Source organism: Lissotriton vulgaris, chromosome 9, assembly GCF_964263255.1.
Source record: "Lissotriton vulgaris chromosome 9, aLisVul1.2, whole genome shotgun sequence".
Taxonomy (NCBI): Eukaryota; Metazoa; Chordata; class Amphibia; order Caudata; family Salamandridae; genus Lissotriton; species Lissotriton vulgaris.
In genome coordinates this window covers 777631642-777649066 of record NC_141697.1, presented here as the reverse complement: position 1 = coordinate 777649066, position 17425 = coordinate 777631642, and positions in this window count along the sequence as shown.

The window sequence follows — 17425 nt, the reverse complement described above, 5'->3', positions numbered from 1 at the left end:
AAAGAAGGAGATTACAGGAGCGCATTTTCAGAGTGCGCATCACATAGTTGGGTCAGACTGAAGAGGAGATCTATGACAAGTACAGGCTAAATGCTGCCATGATCCTTGATCGGATTGCAGAACTGGATCCCTACTGCAGCACCAGACTCACAGGACACATGGAAACATGCCATTCCCACTCATGTGCAGGTCTTATGTTCACTGCACCTACTAGCATCAGGCAGCTTACAGGGTGTAGTAGATGTAGCTGGAGGAGTGTCACAAAGTTCCCTGTCACGTTTCATCAATGCATTCCTGCAGGCCATGTTGACAAGGATACACCACCACATTAGCTTCCCCGCAACCCCACAAGAGTTGCTCAAAACTAAACTAGACTTCTATCAGGTAGCCCGGTTTCCCCACGTAATAGGTTGCATAGATGGAACTCATGTTGCTATTTGAGTTCCACCATCAGTGAATGAGTACATATTTAGGAACTGCAAATCATATCATTCACTGTTCAAGTTCAAAAGTACTTTATTCGTTTTTTTTTGTATAAAACCATAAAAGTTCATTAAAAAAACATGCCAATCTCTCAGATAATATACATAATACAAGATACAATTGTTTAAAATCCGAATATTCGTAACAATAGGTGTTCAGTTATTGAACAGTCACGGGAAGAAAAAAGAGAAAAATAAAGGACGGGATTTTACTTTTAACAGTTTTAAGTGTCCAGACATTTTCTATACTTAATGGAACATTTTAAGAAACCAGCCACATGAGGTATACATTCTGGGTTCAGCATTTGTAAGTACAATAACGCAGGGCGAGCTTGTGCAAAATTCATCCTTTTTCAAATGGGTTTAAGAAAAAAAGCCTTGGGGAATTCATAATATTTACAGAAGAACATAAAGTGAAGTAAATCCTGTGGAGACAAATTGTCGCAGCCACAGGGTACTAACACCGTCCCCTTATGACACCCCCTAGGGACTGCCAATAATAGGTGAAACAAGTTAAACCTAAACCTAATTAAAAGAAAACGCTCATGTGCTGGTAATGGCCAGAATAAGTATTGCTCCTCTGCAGGTGAAGTTATTAGCATCAGGTGGAGGCGTGCATTGGGCTTTAACAAATCCCTTTCCTCTCTATCCAGTTTCTTACGGGTGATAAATGTCTGTTTTATATATGTTAAATCTTTACTGGAAATTCCTGACGGATTAGGAAATAGGTCCGGACGCCCCTCTTTGCAAAAACTATCTCTAAGATATCTCATCCAGGGTATTTTGGACATATACTCCAGGCTCATAATTTCTCTTAACAGGCCATGTGTTAGCTCGAGGTGTTTGTTGAGCCAGCATTGTAATCAGAATGTGAGAGGTCGCAAGGACAAGGTATCACTAATGAAGGGCATACCGGTTTCTTCGTGCACTGATGTGTTCGTTGTTCCCTGTGGGACGAACAAGAGTTGTTTTAAAAATGTGTTTTCAGCAACCTGGAGGCCCTCGTGATTACTGTATCCCCAGAGTTCACTCCCGTAGGTAGCTATCGTGGTACTCTTTGAGCGATACACCTTTAGCATGGCCGCCACCGGTCTATTGCCCATTCTAGATGCGAAATCAAAGAGCGCGGCGTTGGCCCTGACTACTTCTGCCCTTTTCCTGTTCATAAGTGCAACCCAGTTCAACTGTTGATCTAAAAGGACCCCCAGGTAAGAAAATGTAGTACATGTGGGCACCCTGATACCGTTTACCCTAAATGGATGCTGTTTTTTGGCTCCCTTCCCCACCTGCAGCACGTAGGATTTAGTGTTGTTTCCATGAATCCATGAAAGGCGTCCAGTAGTATTTGTAACCCTTTGGGGGTACGGGCAAGGAGAACGGCATCGTCGGCATACAGTAGGACGGTCAATCCCCTTCGTTCCACGTACGGGTAATCCACCCCTGTCTTAACCAGGTGTTCTTCAAGGTCATTAATGTATAGGTTAAAAAGAAAGGGGGCCAGGATGCACCCTTGCCTGACCCCCCGTCTAGTTCTGAAGCTTCGTGTAACCTTGAGATCCCTGGTTTATCTGACGTTACCCTTTGTGTCACTATGTAAATCCTTTAGGAAAATCACGAGTTGTTGCTCTACCCCCATGGCCTCCATGGACTGCCACAACTTTCCCCGGTTGACACAGTCAAAGGCCGAGGAAAGGTCCAAGAAGGCCATGTAGACAGTTCCGATCGTGCAATGGTGTATTTACCCAGAATTAGATAGAGATTAAGGCATTGGGCCATAGTAGAGTGTCCTGCGTGGAACCCATGCTGGATGTCGGAGATAATCACTTTCTCCTCTGCCCATGTAGTCAGCCTCTTCAAGATAACGCCCCCTAGGACTTTTACGATGGAATCTATCAGGGAGATAGGCCTATAGTTTATTGTGCAGTTTCGATCTCCCTTTTTAAATACGGGTACTATTGTTGAGAGTCCCCACAAGACTGGACAAGCCTTTACTGCTGCAGCATTTCCCACTGCTGTGAGAATTGGGGCCCAAAACGTTGGATCTGATTTGTAGAGGTCAGGGGGAATACCGTCCGGGCCTGGGGCCTTTTTGTTAGAGAGGTTGCTTATTCCCTCCATTAGTTCACAAACTGAGAATACCACTGCATCCTGCCCTAGCCTCTCATGTGGAAGAGTTGGTTGTGCAATTTTGTCCTCAAAATGGTAGAAAAATGATTCACCCATTCGTCCTCTGTGATGTTTGACCCCACTTCTTTAGTCCCTGACAATACTAAGGGTGACTGGTTGATTGTGGACCAAAATCTAGAGCTATTAAATAGGGTCAATGGGTATAAAAGTTCCTCCCATAGCGCATTTTTCAGCTCGGTCTTCCTTTTTGTCCGCGCCTTTTTATAGGTTAAACGGAGCAAGCGGATCAAGACTTTAACACGGGGAATTGTTTTGAGGGCCTCTTTCAGATCTCTAGCTGCTTTGGAGCATTTATGGCAGAACCATTTGGGTTCATCCGATATGGTTCCTACCGTGCCTCCAACATGTTCCCTACCCTTTGGGCAATATTCTCAAAGGCTGTGAGAACTCAGTCACCCTCAGGGTTAGGGTTAAGACAGGTTAAAAAGTCCTTAACACAATCTTTTTTTAGTTTTTCATGGAATTTGGTCGGTATCACCTTGTTCCATTTTATGCGTCGCCCTCCGTTAATGGGTTGCAGCACATTATCTCGTATGGTACTATCCTTTTTTAATTTTTTCATGAGATTCCCTCCTAATAGTACTCAAACTGGGTTGTGGTCGCTATATGCACTGGGTGCTATGCAAAAGCCCGATAGGAGGGTCATATGGTTTCTATCTGCTAAGATGAAGTCAATGAAGGTTCCGTGACTTCTTCCTTTAAAGGTGGGTTCCTTTTGTGTTACCATCGGCGGCATTCATGGAGAACAGTAGGTCTTGCTCGTCTAATAGGAGGTTCAGAGCGCTACCCTGGGTTGTGTGTTCAAAGTGAAGTCCCGGTGATAGGGGACAGCCCATGTCCGCTAGGGTTAGTTGCATGGGGTCACCACATAGGTGGACATTAAAATCCCCAGCAAATAGCAGGTTCCTTCTAGACGATCCCCGACACTGGGTAATAAAGTTATGCCGTTCAGCGATCCTGCAGCCCTGGCCCTGGCTATATGCGTTGTAAAATTAATCACGCACATGCTGTTCTCTTCTTTCCCCAGCAAAATGGCCTGAAAGTTTTTATTACCTGATGGGAGGGCCCTTACACTACATCTTAGTGCCAGGGAAAAAAAGATGGCTAAGTCACCCGATGCCCGCCCACTTCTAGAGCTTGTTGCTGGTACGCAGAATGATTTGTACCCCTTCAGTGAGATGTTGCTGTCTGTGGCCCATGTCTCTTGGAGACAGATGATAGAGTAGTACTTAACAGACTGCACCCATAAAGGGTCCGAGGCTTTACTTAGTAGCCCCGCTATGTTCCAAGAAACGACGATATATTCTAGCTTACCCTCTATGGTCTCCCCGATGCTCGCAATAGATGTACCAAGTTGTGTTGTTTCGGTAGTATGATCCTCACAGCCACCATGTAATGCTAATAGTCCGTGGTATCAATATTATCCGATGTAACAGCAAAGGCCATCTTCCGGTGAGTTCTTCCTGCAGGCTCAGGCTCCCCTGCTGGAAAAGGTCTCCTCCGGTAAATGGAGCCACGAAGCGGCACCCGCGAAGCGGCACCCGCGAAGCGCCACCTGCGAAGCGGCACCCGCGAAGCGGGTGCGGCGAGCTGTGGGGTCAGTACTCTCCTCTCTTAAGTGGCACACAACAGGTGAGGGCTCCTTGCAGATCCATCATCATTCACTGAATATCCAAGTAGACTGCAATGCAAAAAATATCATCACTGACATTGTGGCATAATACAATACGCTGGCAGCACACTTGACTCATACATATTTAGACGCAGTGATATACACACCCGGCTCCTTGGGGGTGAATTTGTAGAAAGACATCTGCTTGGTACACATATGTTACATTTGCTCTGACACTATGGACTAATGGAAATGTATATCAGTTACTAACCGTTTGCTTACTACCATGTAGGTGACAGCGCATACGCCGTGCGCAACTAAATCCGGACACCATACCTCAACCCAACTACCCCAAGTGAGCAGCGTTACAATGCAGCACACATTCCTACCCAAAACGTCATAGAGCGCACCTTCGGACAGCTGTAGAGTAGGTTTTGTGCCCTCCACAAGACTGGCAGGGTGGTACAGTACCGACCAGACACCTGCTGCAGAATAGTGGGTCAGTACTCTCCTCCCTTAAGTGGCACACAACAGGTGAGGGCTCCTTGCAGATCAGGTCACAATCCCAGCTTCCTGCAGTGGTCAGCGGTGTTTTTAACTTGCGATGCAAGCAGTGTGGGCGGGGCTATCCGCCGAACGCGGGACCAGCTGGATCTGGTCAGGCAGGGACTCCTGGTACTCGGAGTCCCTGCTGGCGTTCGGCGAGTTCTTCCTGCAGGCTCAGGCTCCCCTGCTGGAAAAGGTCTCCTCCGGTAAATGGAGCCGCGAACCGGGTGCGGCGAGCTGTGGGGTCAGTACTCTCCTCCCTTAAGTGGCACACAACAGGTGAGGGCTCCTTGCAGATCAGGTCACAATCCCAGCTTCCTGCAGTGGTCAGCTGTGTTTTTAACTTGCGATGTGAGCAGTGTGGGCGGGGCTATCCGCCGAACGCGGGACCAGCTGGAACAGGTCAGGCAGGGACTCCTGGTACTTGGAGTCCCTGCTGGCGTTCGGCGAGTTCTTCCTGCAGGCTCAGGCTCCCCTGCTGGAAAAGGTCTCCTCCGGTAAATGGAGCCACGAAGCGGCGAGCTGTGGGCTCAGTACTCTCCTCCCTTAAGTGGCACACAACAGGTGAGGGCTCCTTGCAGATCCATCATCATTCACTGAATATCCAAGTAGACTGCAATGCAAAAAATATCATCACTGACATTGTGGCACAAAACAATACGCTGGCAACACACTTGACTCATACATATTTAGACACAGTGATATACACACCCGGCTCCTTGGGGGTGAATTTGTAGAAAGACATCTGCTTGGTAAACATATGTTACATTTGCTCTGACACTATGGACTAATGGAAATGTATATCAGTTACTAACCATTTGCTTACTACCATGTAGGTGACAGTGCATACGCCGTGCGCAACTACATCCGGACACCATACCTCAACCCAACTACCCCAAGTGAGCAGCGTTACAATGCAGCACACATTTCTACCCAAAACGTCATAGAGCGCACCTTTGGACAGCTGTAGAGTAGGTTTTGTGGCCTCCACAAGACTGGCAGGGTGGTACAGTACCGACCAGACACCTGCTGCAGAATAGTGGCCACATGTGCCATGTTGCACAACATCGCTTCTAGGAGAGGCATACCCCTGGAACTGTCAGACAGCGATCCTGAGGAGGACAACCGGCCAGGTCCACAACTGCAAGCACCAGCTGGGTCAACCTTAGCAGAAGGAAGAAGGAGACGTGCAGAAATTACACAACATTATTTCTGAGGTGGGTAATGAGACACAACACAGCATGTTTGAACTGTACTAAACTATACTGCATGTATTTAGCATTTAACAATGTGGTTGTGATAAAGCACACATACCTGGTGCAAAATAGCACTGTGATTGTAAAGAAAATAAACAACAAGATGGCATCATCAGACTTGTGTGACAGTCACTACTATGTCCTTGTCAATGGTTACATCACCATCTTTGAGTTAGTCTGCCAAGGCCACACTTTTTTTTAGGCCACGCACTCCAAAACGCCTTTCGCTGGCCTCATTCTTGACCCTCATAAAGGATTCAAAAGTTGTTGTGCTCCTAGTGGTGCGCCTCCTGCCAGTTGTGACTGGCACCAACAGACTACTGAGGCTGGACGCCTGCTCACTCCCCTCTCCTCCTGTTACATTAATGCCTCCAGCAGCAGCAGTCTGGAATTGCTCTCCTTCATTAGTAACCTGCACCAGTGCCCTGACCACATCCCCACAATATTGGCTCATTTTGACCAGCATGGCCACAGACAGACGGGACAGCAGTTCTGTGTTGGTGCGCAGGCGGTTGTTGGATTTCGTGTATCCATCTAGGCGCTCTAATAATTGGCGATGCCTTCTTCTTTGTGACACCCGGTCAGACTGCATCACCCTGCAGAGCTCCTGCATGGCCTCATTAGACTGCCTATTGCCTTCCACCACTGCAGTAGTCACACAGTCTCTCATTTCTGCCATGTTGTTGGCCATTTTACTGAGTTGTGCCTGCATTGATCTCATGTGTTTTGCCTGCAGGTGCTGCACCCTCAGCATCTGGCTCTCCAGCCCACCCCAGACATTTAGACTTTCGTCCTCCTGTGATGACATCAGTGCCCTTGACCTGTGCCTCCGGCTCTGGTTTGTGCTGTGACTGGGCTCATGTTGAGGCTGTACCTCCAGGCTGGGTTGTCTGGGTAGCTGGTCCACTTTCCTCCTCAACTTCCATAAGCTGTAGTGGGGACTAGGGACCTGTGTCTAGTGGGTGCAGGGTCTGTGCTTTGTGGGACCACAGGTGTTTCCACATCTGCCTCAGCCGGAGTCTTGTGTGTCTCCGCCTTCACTTTCTTCTGACTACTCCTTTGCTGCTGCATCTGTGTGCGTGCACTTTTTAGAAATTCTCAAAGGAAGGTTGTGTCACATTCTGCATCTTTTTCGTCTCATTAAATTACTATCTGACACACAGTGTTTACATGTTTGACTCCCTTGTAATATTTGCCTACCAACTTGCCTTCCCTGCCTGTTACTCCCATAATGCAGTTATGTGTTGGAAGTATCTTGTGCTATACTACTGCACTGAGCCTCCTCCTCTGACTCTCTCCGTGCAATGGAGAAAGCATGGGATGCATCACTTCCTGGTTGTGATATCATCACCCTGCATCAAGAGTTACTCGCTATTTGCGATTTCGCTCTTAGCAATTTTGCAATTTGCGATTTTTCTAGTAGAGTCGCAGATTGTGATTTCTTCATTACCGTTTTGGTATGATGCAATTGCTATTTAAGATTCGAATTTTACTGATTTGCTAATTTTATTGTTTTTTGGTCCTGCATTAGATTTAGCGATTTCTTAATAGCGATTTTTTAAAAATCGCTATTAAGGAATCGCTATTTCAAACTTTGATGCATGTGCACCATAATCCAGTTGCTGTTCGAGCTGCTTTCCTATCTTATATGAAGATCCTTAACGCCAAACAATGTAAATAGGACGAATTTGTCTGGCAGGACTTGCTTGATGCTGCACAGGGTAGGCAAGAAGTATTATTTTGGTAGATCACTGCACATGACCATGCCGGACCACTACTGATCATTTTATACCATCAGCAGTCTGGATAGATCTCCTTTCAAAACTCTATGCTCACCCTTTACTTCTCATCATACCCCCACCATTCCTCAGTTTGTTCTCCCTGTGTGCATGGATTTGCCTTTCTCCCTGGTGGTTATGAAATTGATGGGCCACTAAAGAAATCCAGTACGTTTGTGTCTTTTGTTTTTATTCTGTACCTTTATTGCATTTGGCTGAAATAATCTTTTACTACTACTACTAGTCTTAAGGCCTCCTGATCTGAGCCTCAGAGATATAAAAGGCTCCCAACAAGTTCCTGGACCCAGCTTTAGCAAATTTCTGAACCCCCTTACGTAGTGCTTCTCAGGGCCTGGATGAGCGGAGTGGCTCACTGGCTCTTGAAATCAACCTTTTAGATCTTCCTGACTGCGACTGGGCCTGTTTGTACCAGAACTGCGCAGCTTGCACCTAAGTTCAGCATGAGCTGCCGCCAACCCATCTCTGTGCAAAGCAAGTATTGATCGCCAGGGAGGGCCCCCATCATGAAGCCCCAGCACATCCGTCAGCAATGCCTGGCCAGCTCTTCACACCATGCCAAACCCTACCTGCAACACTCTCCTTGATCTAAGCAACTCTCTCAAACGCGAACAGGACTCTTGGCACAAAACTTGAAAAGGTAAACCTTTAGTGGGACTAATCTGGGACTGTGTTTGACCCATGCTCCATTGAGGTCAGACTGAACTTTTGACTTGTCCCGGTTCTGTAATGAGCGCACTATATCGAATGCGCTAAATTAAGATATCTGAAACGTACCTTTAAATGCATGAAAGCGATCTCTGTCACTGCGGTGATGGACGCAGACTGGAAGACTGCACCGCTCAGAATGGTACTACTTTTCCCTTGGTTCCTAGCAAGCCGACGCACAGCGTGAGGGTGGAACCGTTCATAACCTGAAAGACAAACCACGCTGTAGCATTAGAAATTCGGGATTTGGGAGTTCATGCTGGCTGATTACTGTTATTTTCCTCGGTCTGGTAAAGGTGCGTTGCACCACTTATTTCTTATAGACTTGTTCTCTTGGTTGCGGGGAATTCGGTCTTTCTTCTGTTGGCAAGTGGTCCTCAGCTCATGCGGAAGGAAAGGCATTCCTTGCTTCCCAACCCATACTGCTTTGACACTCACTAAGATTACTACCATTGGCGAGCTACAGTCCTGTGGCTCTTGCAGTGGGAATATTATCTTTTTCTAAAGACAAGTGGATCGTAAGACATTCATTACCTTCCACAAATGTGGTATTATTAGTTATGATGCGATAACCTGAGACATTGCAGTACTTATTTTGTGCGATACTATTCAAAGGCTCCTTATTTACCTGTTTTGGAAAATGTTATTATTTACTACAACCTAGAGAGTATTTTCAAAATAGACTGTTTATTTGGCTCTATTAACAGGGGTGATTGCAAGAGCGGTATAGGACTACGCTCAACCCCTGTGATGTCTATTGGAGTCTATTAATGGTATGTTTCCATATGGCTGAAAAAAATACTGGTTTTTGGTAACTGTAACTGAGAATATAGACATACATTATCTAAATATTATATGTATGTTTAAAAAAAAATATATTCTAACACAGCAAACATAATGGAGTGACTGGTGTTTCTACCCAGGCGCCACAGACTATGCGAAACCCTTCAGGCTGCATATTTATTTTTCGTTACAGGTATATGTAGTTTGCATCACATGGTTAGTGGATGTATTGTGGTATACCATACTCTGTGATAAACAGGATTAGAAGTATGTATGATTCCTTGTGTCATTTCCGGTCTCCCTCCTGTAGTCCTCTTCCTTTCCTTCCCTCGCTTGATCATCCCACTGACCTGTGCCATCACAGCAATTCTGACTTGGAAATATCAAGAGCTGGATCATTCTGAGCAACAAACCGACCCTGAGGATTTTCCACTCTGACAGGTTCAGCGCGACCAGATAGCCGTTGGTGCTTTATGCTTTTAGGCGCTATGTTGTAGTTTATTGTTTTAAAATTCATAACTTCAGCTCTGCTGATTAGATTTTTGTTATTTTGGTCTGGTTTTATTTATCAAATTAAGCTCAATTTGTCTTACATGGTGTGGGATCTTTTTGTGTGGTGTTTTTACTGTTCTACTGTTTGAAGGGTTGCACAAATACTTTACACATTTCCTCTAAGTTAAGCGTGACTGCCCTGTGCCAAGTTACCAGGGGGCTGAGCACAGGTTAATTTGGGGTTTGCTTGTGCCTTGCCCTGACAAGGACTGTGGCTGCTGCTTTAGCAGAGCTCACATCTCAGTCAAGCAACAGCTCAATTTCCCAAAATATGGAAATCACTACAGAACGTGGCGTAACATCCACACCCAGAGGCTCAGTAGTGCGGTGGATAGGGAAGCCTTCTTTTCCCTGTGGGGTCCTCAGTTACTTTGTGTCATTGATCTCTTGGCACCAAGCATCAGACCACAGTCTACTGTATACTGTGTGCAAAGAGCAGTGCGACAGACTGGACCTGCTCTGTAGAAATGCAAGTTAGTAACATGTTGCTATTACAACTTATAAAACATTGTTAAAAAACCTGAACCAGAGCCTTCTTAATTTCAAAAGTGGATGGGAGTACATGGGGGGTTTTTGCTGGCTGAGTGAAGCAGTTGGCCTGCACTTTAAGGGTGTGGGATTTGTTTAATTCCAGCCGGTTGTTGAAGGTGGGGTCCGCCTACACTCATTTTTGCGAACCAGCGCCAGAGAGAGAAAACACAAAAAGGGGAAAGAAGGAAAAACAGTGACAATGGGAGAAAGTAGGAATGTAAAGAAATAACCTCCGAGAGTGAGACAGAGAATCAAGGAGTGTCTAGTGGTGGATTGAAGAGGCATGAAGTGGAATCAAGACAATGCTGCCATGGAATTCTTAGCACTTAAAAGCACTTAAACGTACTTTTTTTGAATATCAGGGCGAGATCTACCTTCAGGCCACCGGCACTTCTATGGGCAGCACATTTGCCCCAAGTGTAGCGGCCTGTACGTTCATGATTTTGAATGTAAACACGTCCTATCTCCCTGAAACCCTTTTTCATCACATATAACCTTTTGGCAAAGGTACATTGATGATGTTCTGGTCATCTGGAGGGTGACGGAGTTGGTACTACTGGAATTTTTAGAATGGATCAACACCGTGACCCTCACCTGAGGTTCACGCATGGCTATAACAAAGAAGAAATCATTTTTCTGGTTGTAACTATCAACAAAGTGGGGAACCATCTTAGGAACAAAACCTATCACAAACCACATTTTCAAGCTGCCGTCCACGGCCTTTGAGGGAGAATCTCCCCCTTGGGTAATATTTACGACTTTAAAGAAATTGTAGTGAGGTGTCAGATTATAAGAAACAATCACAAGATTTAACCAATAAACTACAGAAACGAGGATACCCTGACCGGATTTTGGAAAAAAGTTGCAAAAGGGCAAGGAATCAGCACAGAGATGCCCTATTGGAGGACAATCCCAAAGACCCTCCAGAGAGTACCCCATTGAAGTGCGTCACCACCTTTAATCTTATTTCCAATGTCGTGAGTCGCTGTATCAACAAACATTGGAATATTCTAAAAAGAAATAAACATGATTGGGACAAACCGCTTTTTTTTAATAAACGGGCGAGGAGCTTGAAAGACTCTCTGGTACATACGAACTAAGGAACTAAGGAAAAGAAGAGGAACAGACTGTACTGAACTCCTAGGGCCTCCCCCCGGTTACTGGACATTTTCCCTGCGGTGGCTGCAGTGTGTGCCACTTAACCACCACCACCAAATTCTTGAATTTGGAATCATTTAAACAATGGCTACAACACAGGCACACAAATTGCAATTCATGCAATGTTGTGTACTTGATCACCTGACCCTGCGGATTGAAGTACGTGGGAATGACCAAGAGACGAATTAAACAACATATCTGCAAACATCGCAGTAATATAAGATGTCAAAAGAACACCGCTAAACTGACGGCACATTTTTTGCAAACTAAACACACCCCTAATGACATTAGATGGAACATTACTGAACAACTCCATCCGAATGCGGGATCACAAGGGGGACTTTTCGAAAAGGAACAGCGATGGATATATCGCCTTTCTACCTATCAATTTGGGCTTAATGATGACATCCCGTGGGGTACTGTGATGCAACGCTGATTTAGTTTTCAGCCCAAAAAACATCCTACGTGTTTGTCAAATAACTTAGGCTTGGTCCCCTTATGGACATTTTCCCACTGGTCTTTAGCTCTACCCTGCTTACACATAGTAATTTACATTCTTTAGCATAGCATAGGTTTTTTGTTATGTAAACAATGGTCACTCTGAGACCCTTTGCTCCACTACGAATATTGACCACGGTGCTCTATAAAAATCTGTTCTTCATTGCTTATACCAATAAGTAGAGTGTATGTTGATTTATAATCTTTAACACACTGCAATGCGTTTTTTGCACACTGTTCAGGTACCGATAAAGTTTTAACACACAAAATTGAGATACTAGCCCTTTAAACGTGATGCACATGTCACCTGGCTGTGTTGATGGCGTGAAAATCACGTGATCGTCTTGCCCGTACTTTTGCTTCCCCACTCCGCCCGTTCAGCAATATTTGGGCCACGGACGTGAATGGAGCAGCTTACTGGAGGGGAGCCGCCAGGTCAGAAGTAAGTGTTCCCTTTTCCGGAAGAATGTAGGAGTCCCATAGCCTTTACTCGTGGCCCATACTTTGAAGGTGTAATGACACACTCAGATCCTATTTCATTAAAACACACAGAGTTTGTTTCTACTCTATTTTATGTTAAGATCACCTCAGCGTTTCACACTTTTAATTAGGATACATTTGGTTCAATTTTATAACTAATAAGTGTCCGATTCACCTGTTTTTAACGACCACTGACTGGCCCTTTATTATAATTAGTTTTGGGAACAGCTCGCCATCTTTTAAAAAAACTATTCACATTTCTGGGCACTATCACACAAGTCCACAAACAACCCGCTCCATGTAATTCAGGCGTTGTAGCACACCGGGAGACATTCGGTCTCCCTGGAGGGAACCCGATGATGAAGCATGTCACCAACTAAGTTGGTGAGTGAGGGTTATTTTTAAAAAACAAAGGTTTTTTCCACCAATCACCCACTCCCCATTCCCCAACTCTTTTTTGGCCGCAAAATTCAGTGATTTTACCTTACCTATTGTTTTGCACCGTAAGTCACTCTTTTGTTGTTTAATAATGGTATTCAGCACCCCAACATTCTACAGAGATGGCATGCACAGGACCAGAACAAAGTCAAGAGTTCAGGCTGAATGCAATGAAGCGTGGGCGGATACAGAACCCACATAAGGTGCACTGAGCAAAACTCCCTTGATCCTGGTCGCAACAACAAGATGCAGGGTGCAGCTGAGTGATGCATTGTGATCCCCACGCAGTTGGGGTGATTTGCCAGATTTCTTCACACAAAGGCAGTGATGCGTTGTACTGTGAGCGATACACCGGTTCGGAGGTTCAGTGGTTCCAAATTGAATGCACTTGGTTTCTCCATATTGTAGAGGCTATGCATCGATCTTCTCCACGCAGTGCGGCAATGTGTCGTTTTTGAAGCTGCAGTTCCGGAAGTGATGCAGTGGATCCAATCGGTGTAACCGTGTCAGAGCATGGGCTCTAGCAGTTACAGCACCTTATACTCACTTCCAAGGGCCCAGCACTGGGTTGGCACCACCTGGCAGAACAAGACTTGCAGCAAGCAAAGTCAAGGTGCTGTTTGCAGGTTGAAGAGAAGTCTTTGTATGTCTAAGACTTCAGAACAGGAGGCAAGCCAACAAGCCCTTGGAGAGACTTTGGGGCATATTTACAAGCCCTTAATGCCCCTGGAGTGTCACTTTTTATGATGCTCCGGTGGCAAGCGGCATTCCCCATATTTACATTTAGTGTGGATTAACTCCATCTTGTAAATATGCCCCTTTCCATTCCCATCCTCTGCGGCAAAGAAGCGTGCAATGTGGGCGTTCCATCGCAACATCCATTGCTTTTTGACACTAAGCCAGATTTACAAGGCTGAGGCAGCGCCAAATACTAAGACCAGGGAATACCTGGTTTAAGAATGGCGATACAAGGAGAAATTATTCATTTCTCCTCGCTTTTTGCTCTTTCTATGTGTGCTGCATTCTGCAGCGCACAAAGAAGAGCAAGTCACCATTATTGATTGTTTATGGGCAGGATGGTGTCTCTTTCTGCACATAAGCAATAGCCCCTGCAGTGCAGGCACCCTTGCAACAGGGTGACATGGTGCCTGCGCCTGCACAAGGCTATTTTTTAGCACCAGTGGTAGGGGAAACACAGGGGTGAACCATATTCTTTTGACTACAGGTCATCCCGGCGTTTTAAAAATGTAAGAGTGCGGGTCGTGGCTTGCGCGCCAACAGCAGAGGACGTCTTCCCCGTGAGCTCCGCTACGGACTGTTCCGCGGATGCCGTGAGGATCCTTCCTGCCGTTTTTCGGACGGCTTTTTTGGTATACAGTGTCGGAAGGTGGACAGCCTACAATGGAGCGCTTTTCGAGCCTCTACGAGCGCAATTTCACCGACAATTCTCAACGGTAAATTTTCTCTGACATCGCATCACGAACGGCCGCCATTTTGTTTGCCGCCGACGTGAGTGTTTCTCTTCGCATCTTCTTTAATCCCCCTTCCGTTCCGGCATTAGCTTGTTCTGGACACAACATTATGGCTCTGCTCTCTTTACTGAATGCTCGGAGTTTCTTTCTACTTTGTGTACTTTGCCTTTTTGAGTCTAATGCGCAACAGCTCCTCTGAGGTAAAATGGCCGCCATTTTGAGTCTCCTGACTGCGATGTTTTCTACTCCTACATAAGGGCAATATGGTGACTCCCACACCGTCTTTTCAGAACACTTGCTCTCCTGGCTCCCCATGAGCATCCGCCTCCTGCATTTTCTCATTACTCTGTTTATACCAGCCTTATTGTGTTTCGGCTTTTATTCCTCTAGCCTGGCACTTTATACTAGCGCTGTGTTATACCATCCTGTCCATGTTCTGCTCTTGGTTGATGCCTCCTCTACGGTGCTGTGTGGCCTTTTGTTGTCTTCGCACTGACAAATAGTGCGTTACTCGGCGATTCCTTTTTTCATCGCCCTATCTTTGCCACATTGTGTGCCCCTATCATCTTTGTGCATCTCCAATCCGGTTTATACTCTACAAGTTTATTGGACACATCTCCTTCTGGTATCCTGCACCATGGCGAATGTCTCTACTTCGCCGAAGTTGTCGCAGACCGGAACCAAGCCCAAAAGGCCTAAAAATGACCCGCCCTCCCCCATTAACTCTTCGACTAATCCTGTACTGGACTCCATCCTTGAAGAGGTGCGTGGTCTTCAACCTTTTATGTCTGCTACCAATGCTAAACTTCAGCAGATTGAGGAGCGCTGGGTGGTTATGGAAAATAAAGTTTTGAATTTAGAACAACGAGTCAGCGATGTCCAGGACCTCTCAACTAGGATTCCATTATTGGAACAAGAGATCCACAAGCTCAAACTTCACAACGAGGATTTGGAAAATCGCAATAGACGAAATAACCTACGTGTTTATGGTGTTCCGGAAAATTTGGAAGGGGCCGACATGGTCTCTTTTATTTGGAAATTTCTCCAGGAACTTTTGGAACTCCAACCATCGTCACACCCTCTCAACATCCAACGAGCACACCGTCTTGGCCGCCTCAACTCCAATGCCTCCAAACCACGTGGCATCATCATGTTATTCTTGGAGTTCACAGAGTTAATGACCGTATTGAAGGCTGCCAGGGCCAAACGGCGTCTCCAGTGGTCTGGCCATAACATTTTCATTTCCCAGGATCTCTCTTCTGCTACAAATGCTCGACGTAAGGAATTCCTGAACCTTCGTCCCATGATGAGACAACTCAGCATTCAGTATGGAATTCTACATCCCTGCTTCTGCAAGATCACTCATAATGGTCGTACCAGGTCCTATGATGATCCACAGAAACTTCGCGAATATCTGCTAAGTGTCTCGCCTTCCACCATGGACACTGCTAGCTAATGCTTTTATGTTTTTCTTTGTTTTCTCTTTTTACAACCATTACTCTATTTTATCTAACTTCTCTTAATTTATCTTCCTTCTCTCTCTTTGTCTGATACTTACCTCACATCCTTGTGTTTCTCCTTTTCCTAATGTCCGTATCCTGTGTGCTCTTGGGACATGTCCTCTCTTTGGTGTACCCTCGTCTCACATGTTTTGGTTACTCTCTTTTTCTCAGGTCAAGCCTTTGTGCCTTGATCTGTTCCCTTTTTCTCTTTCTCTATTTACGTATCTTTCTTATCTTTCTCTTTTCTCTCTTTCTCTTTGTTTTCTTCTTCCTAAGCGGTCTCTACTGTTTTCTCAATTTGTCCGATTATCGTTTTCTCATTTTTTGACTCTTGTTCGCTTTCTTAAGGTGAGCGTTCTACGAATCCACTGTTTAACTGTTATTTTTTGTCTCCCCCTCTGTAGTGATCTCCTTGCCATGTGTCGCCTCCATTTGTCGCCCATTCTCCCTTCCTTCCAACATGTGTAATTTTGTCTCTTGGAATGTTCGAGGTCTTGGTCACCCTGTCAAGCGTTAGAAGGTATTGTCACACTTAACCAAATTTCATTCGCAGGTTGTTTTCCTTCAGGAAACGCATTGCTCTGATATTGAATCGCTTAAGCTTAAGAGACATTGGGTGGGTCAAGTTGTATTTTCTCCTGCCGTTAACAAAAAAGGTGGGGTTGCTATAATATTCCATAAGGCTTTGAATGTTCAAATTATTTCCTCTCAAAATGATGATGAAGGTCGTTGGGCAATGGCAAAGGTTGTTATACACAACAAGACGATGGTTTTATTGAATATATATGGCCCTGTTCGCCCAGATCCCAAATTTTGGAAAGACATCAAACTGCTCATTGCATCTATAGATTGCCCTGATTTTATGGTAGCTGGTGATTTTAACCAATGGTTAGACCCCTTTTCAGATCGGTTGTCTTCGAGTAAATTTCAACCTGATAAATCTCATAAGAGTTTTCAATCTGCCATTGCCTCGTGTCCTTTATACGATTCGTGGAAAGTGTGTAACCCTGATTTATTGGAATATACTTTTTTTTCTAATGTTCATCACACACGTTCAAGAATTGATTATATTATGATTAGTAAGTCTCTTCTTCCCTCCATTCAAAAATCTGTTATTGGTTCTATTTTTATCTCCGACCATGCTCCGGTATATACTACCCTTGATCTTTCCCTCAGCCCCTCTAAATTTAGTCGTTGGAAATTTAATTCTTTTCTTTTATCTGATGCCACTTTCATGAAAAAATTTACTGAGTTTTTCAATGAATACTTTTCCTTTAATAACCCCGTTGACACCTCCATTCCTAACACCTGGGATGCTTTTAAAGCTTCTTTTCAAGCTTTTACGATTTCTTATGTTTCTACAAAAAAGAAGCTCAATAAGCAAAAGTATGAGGATCAACTTAAACAGATTAAAACTCTCGAAC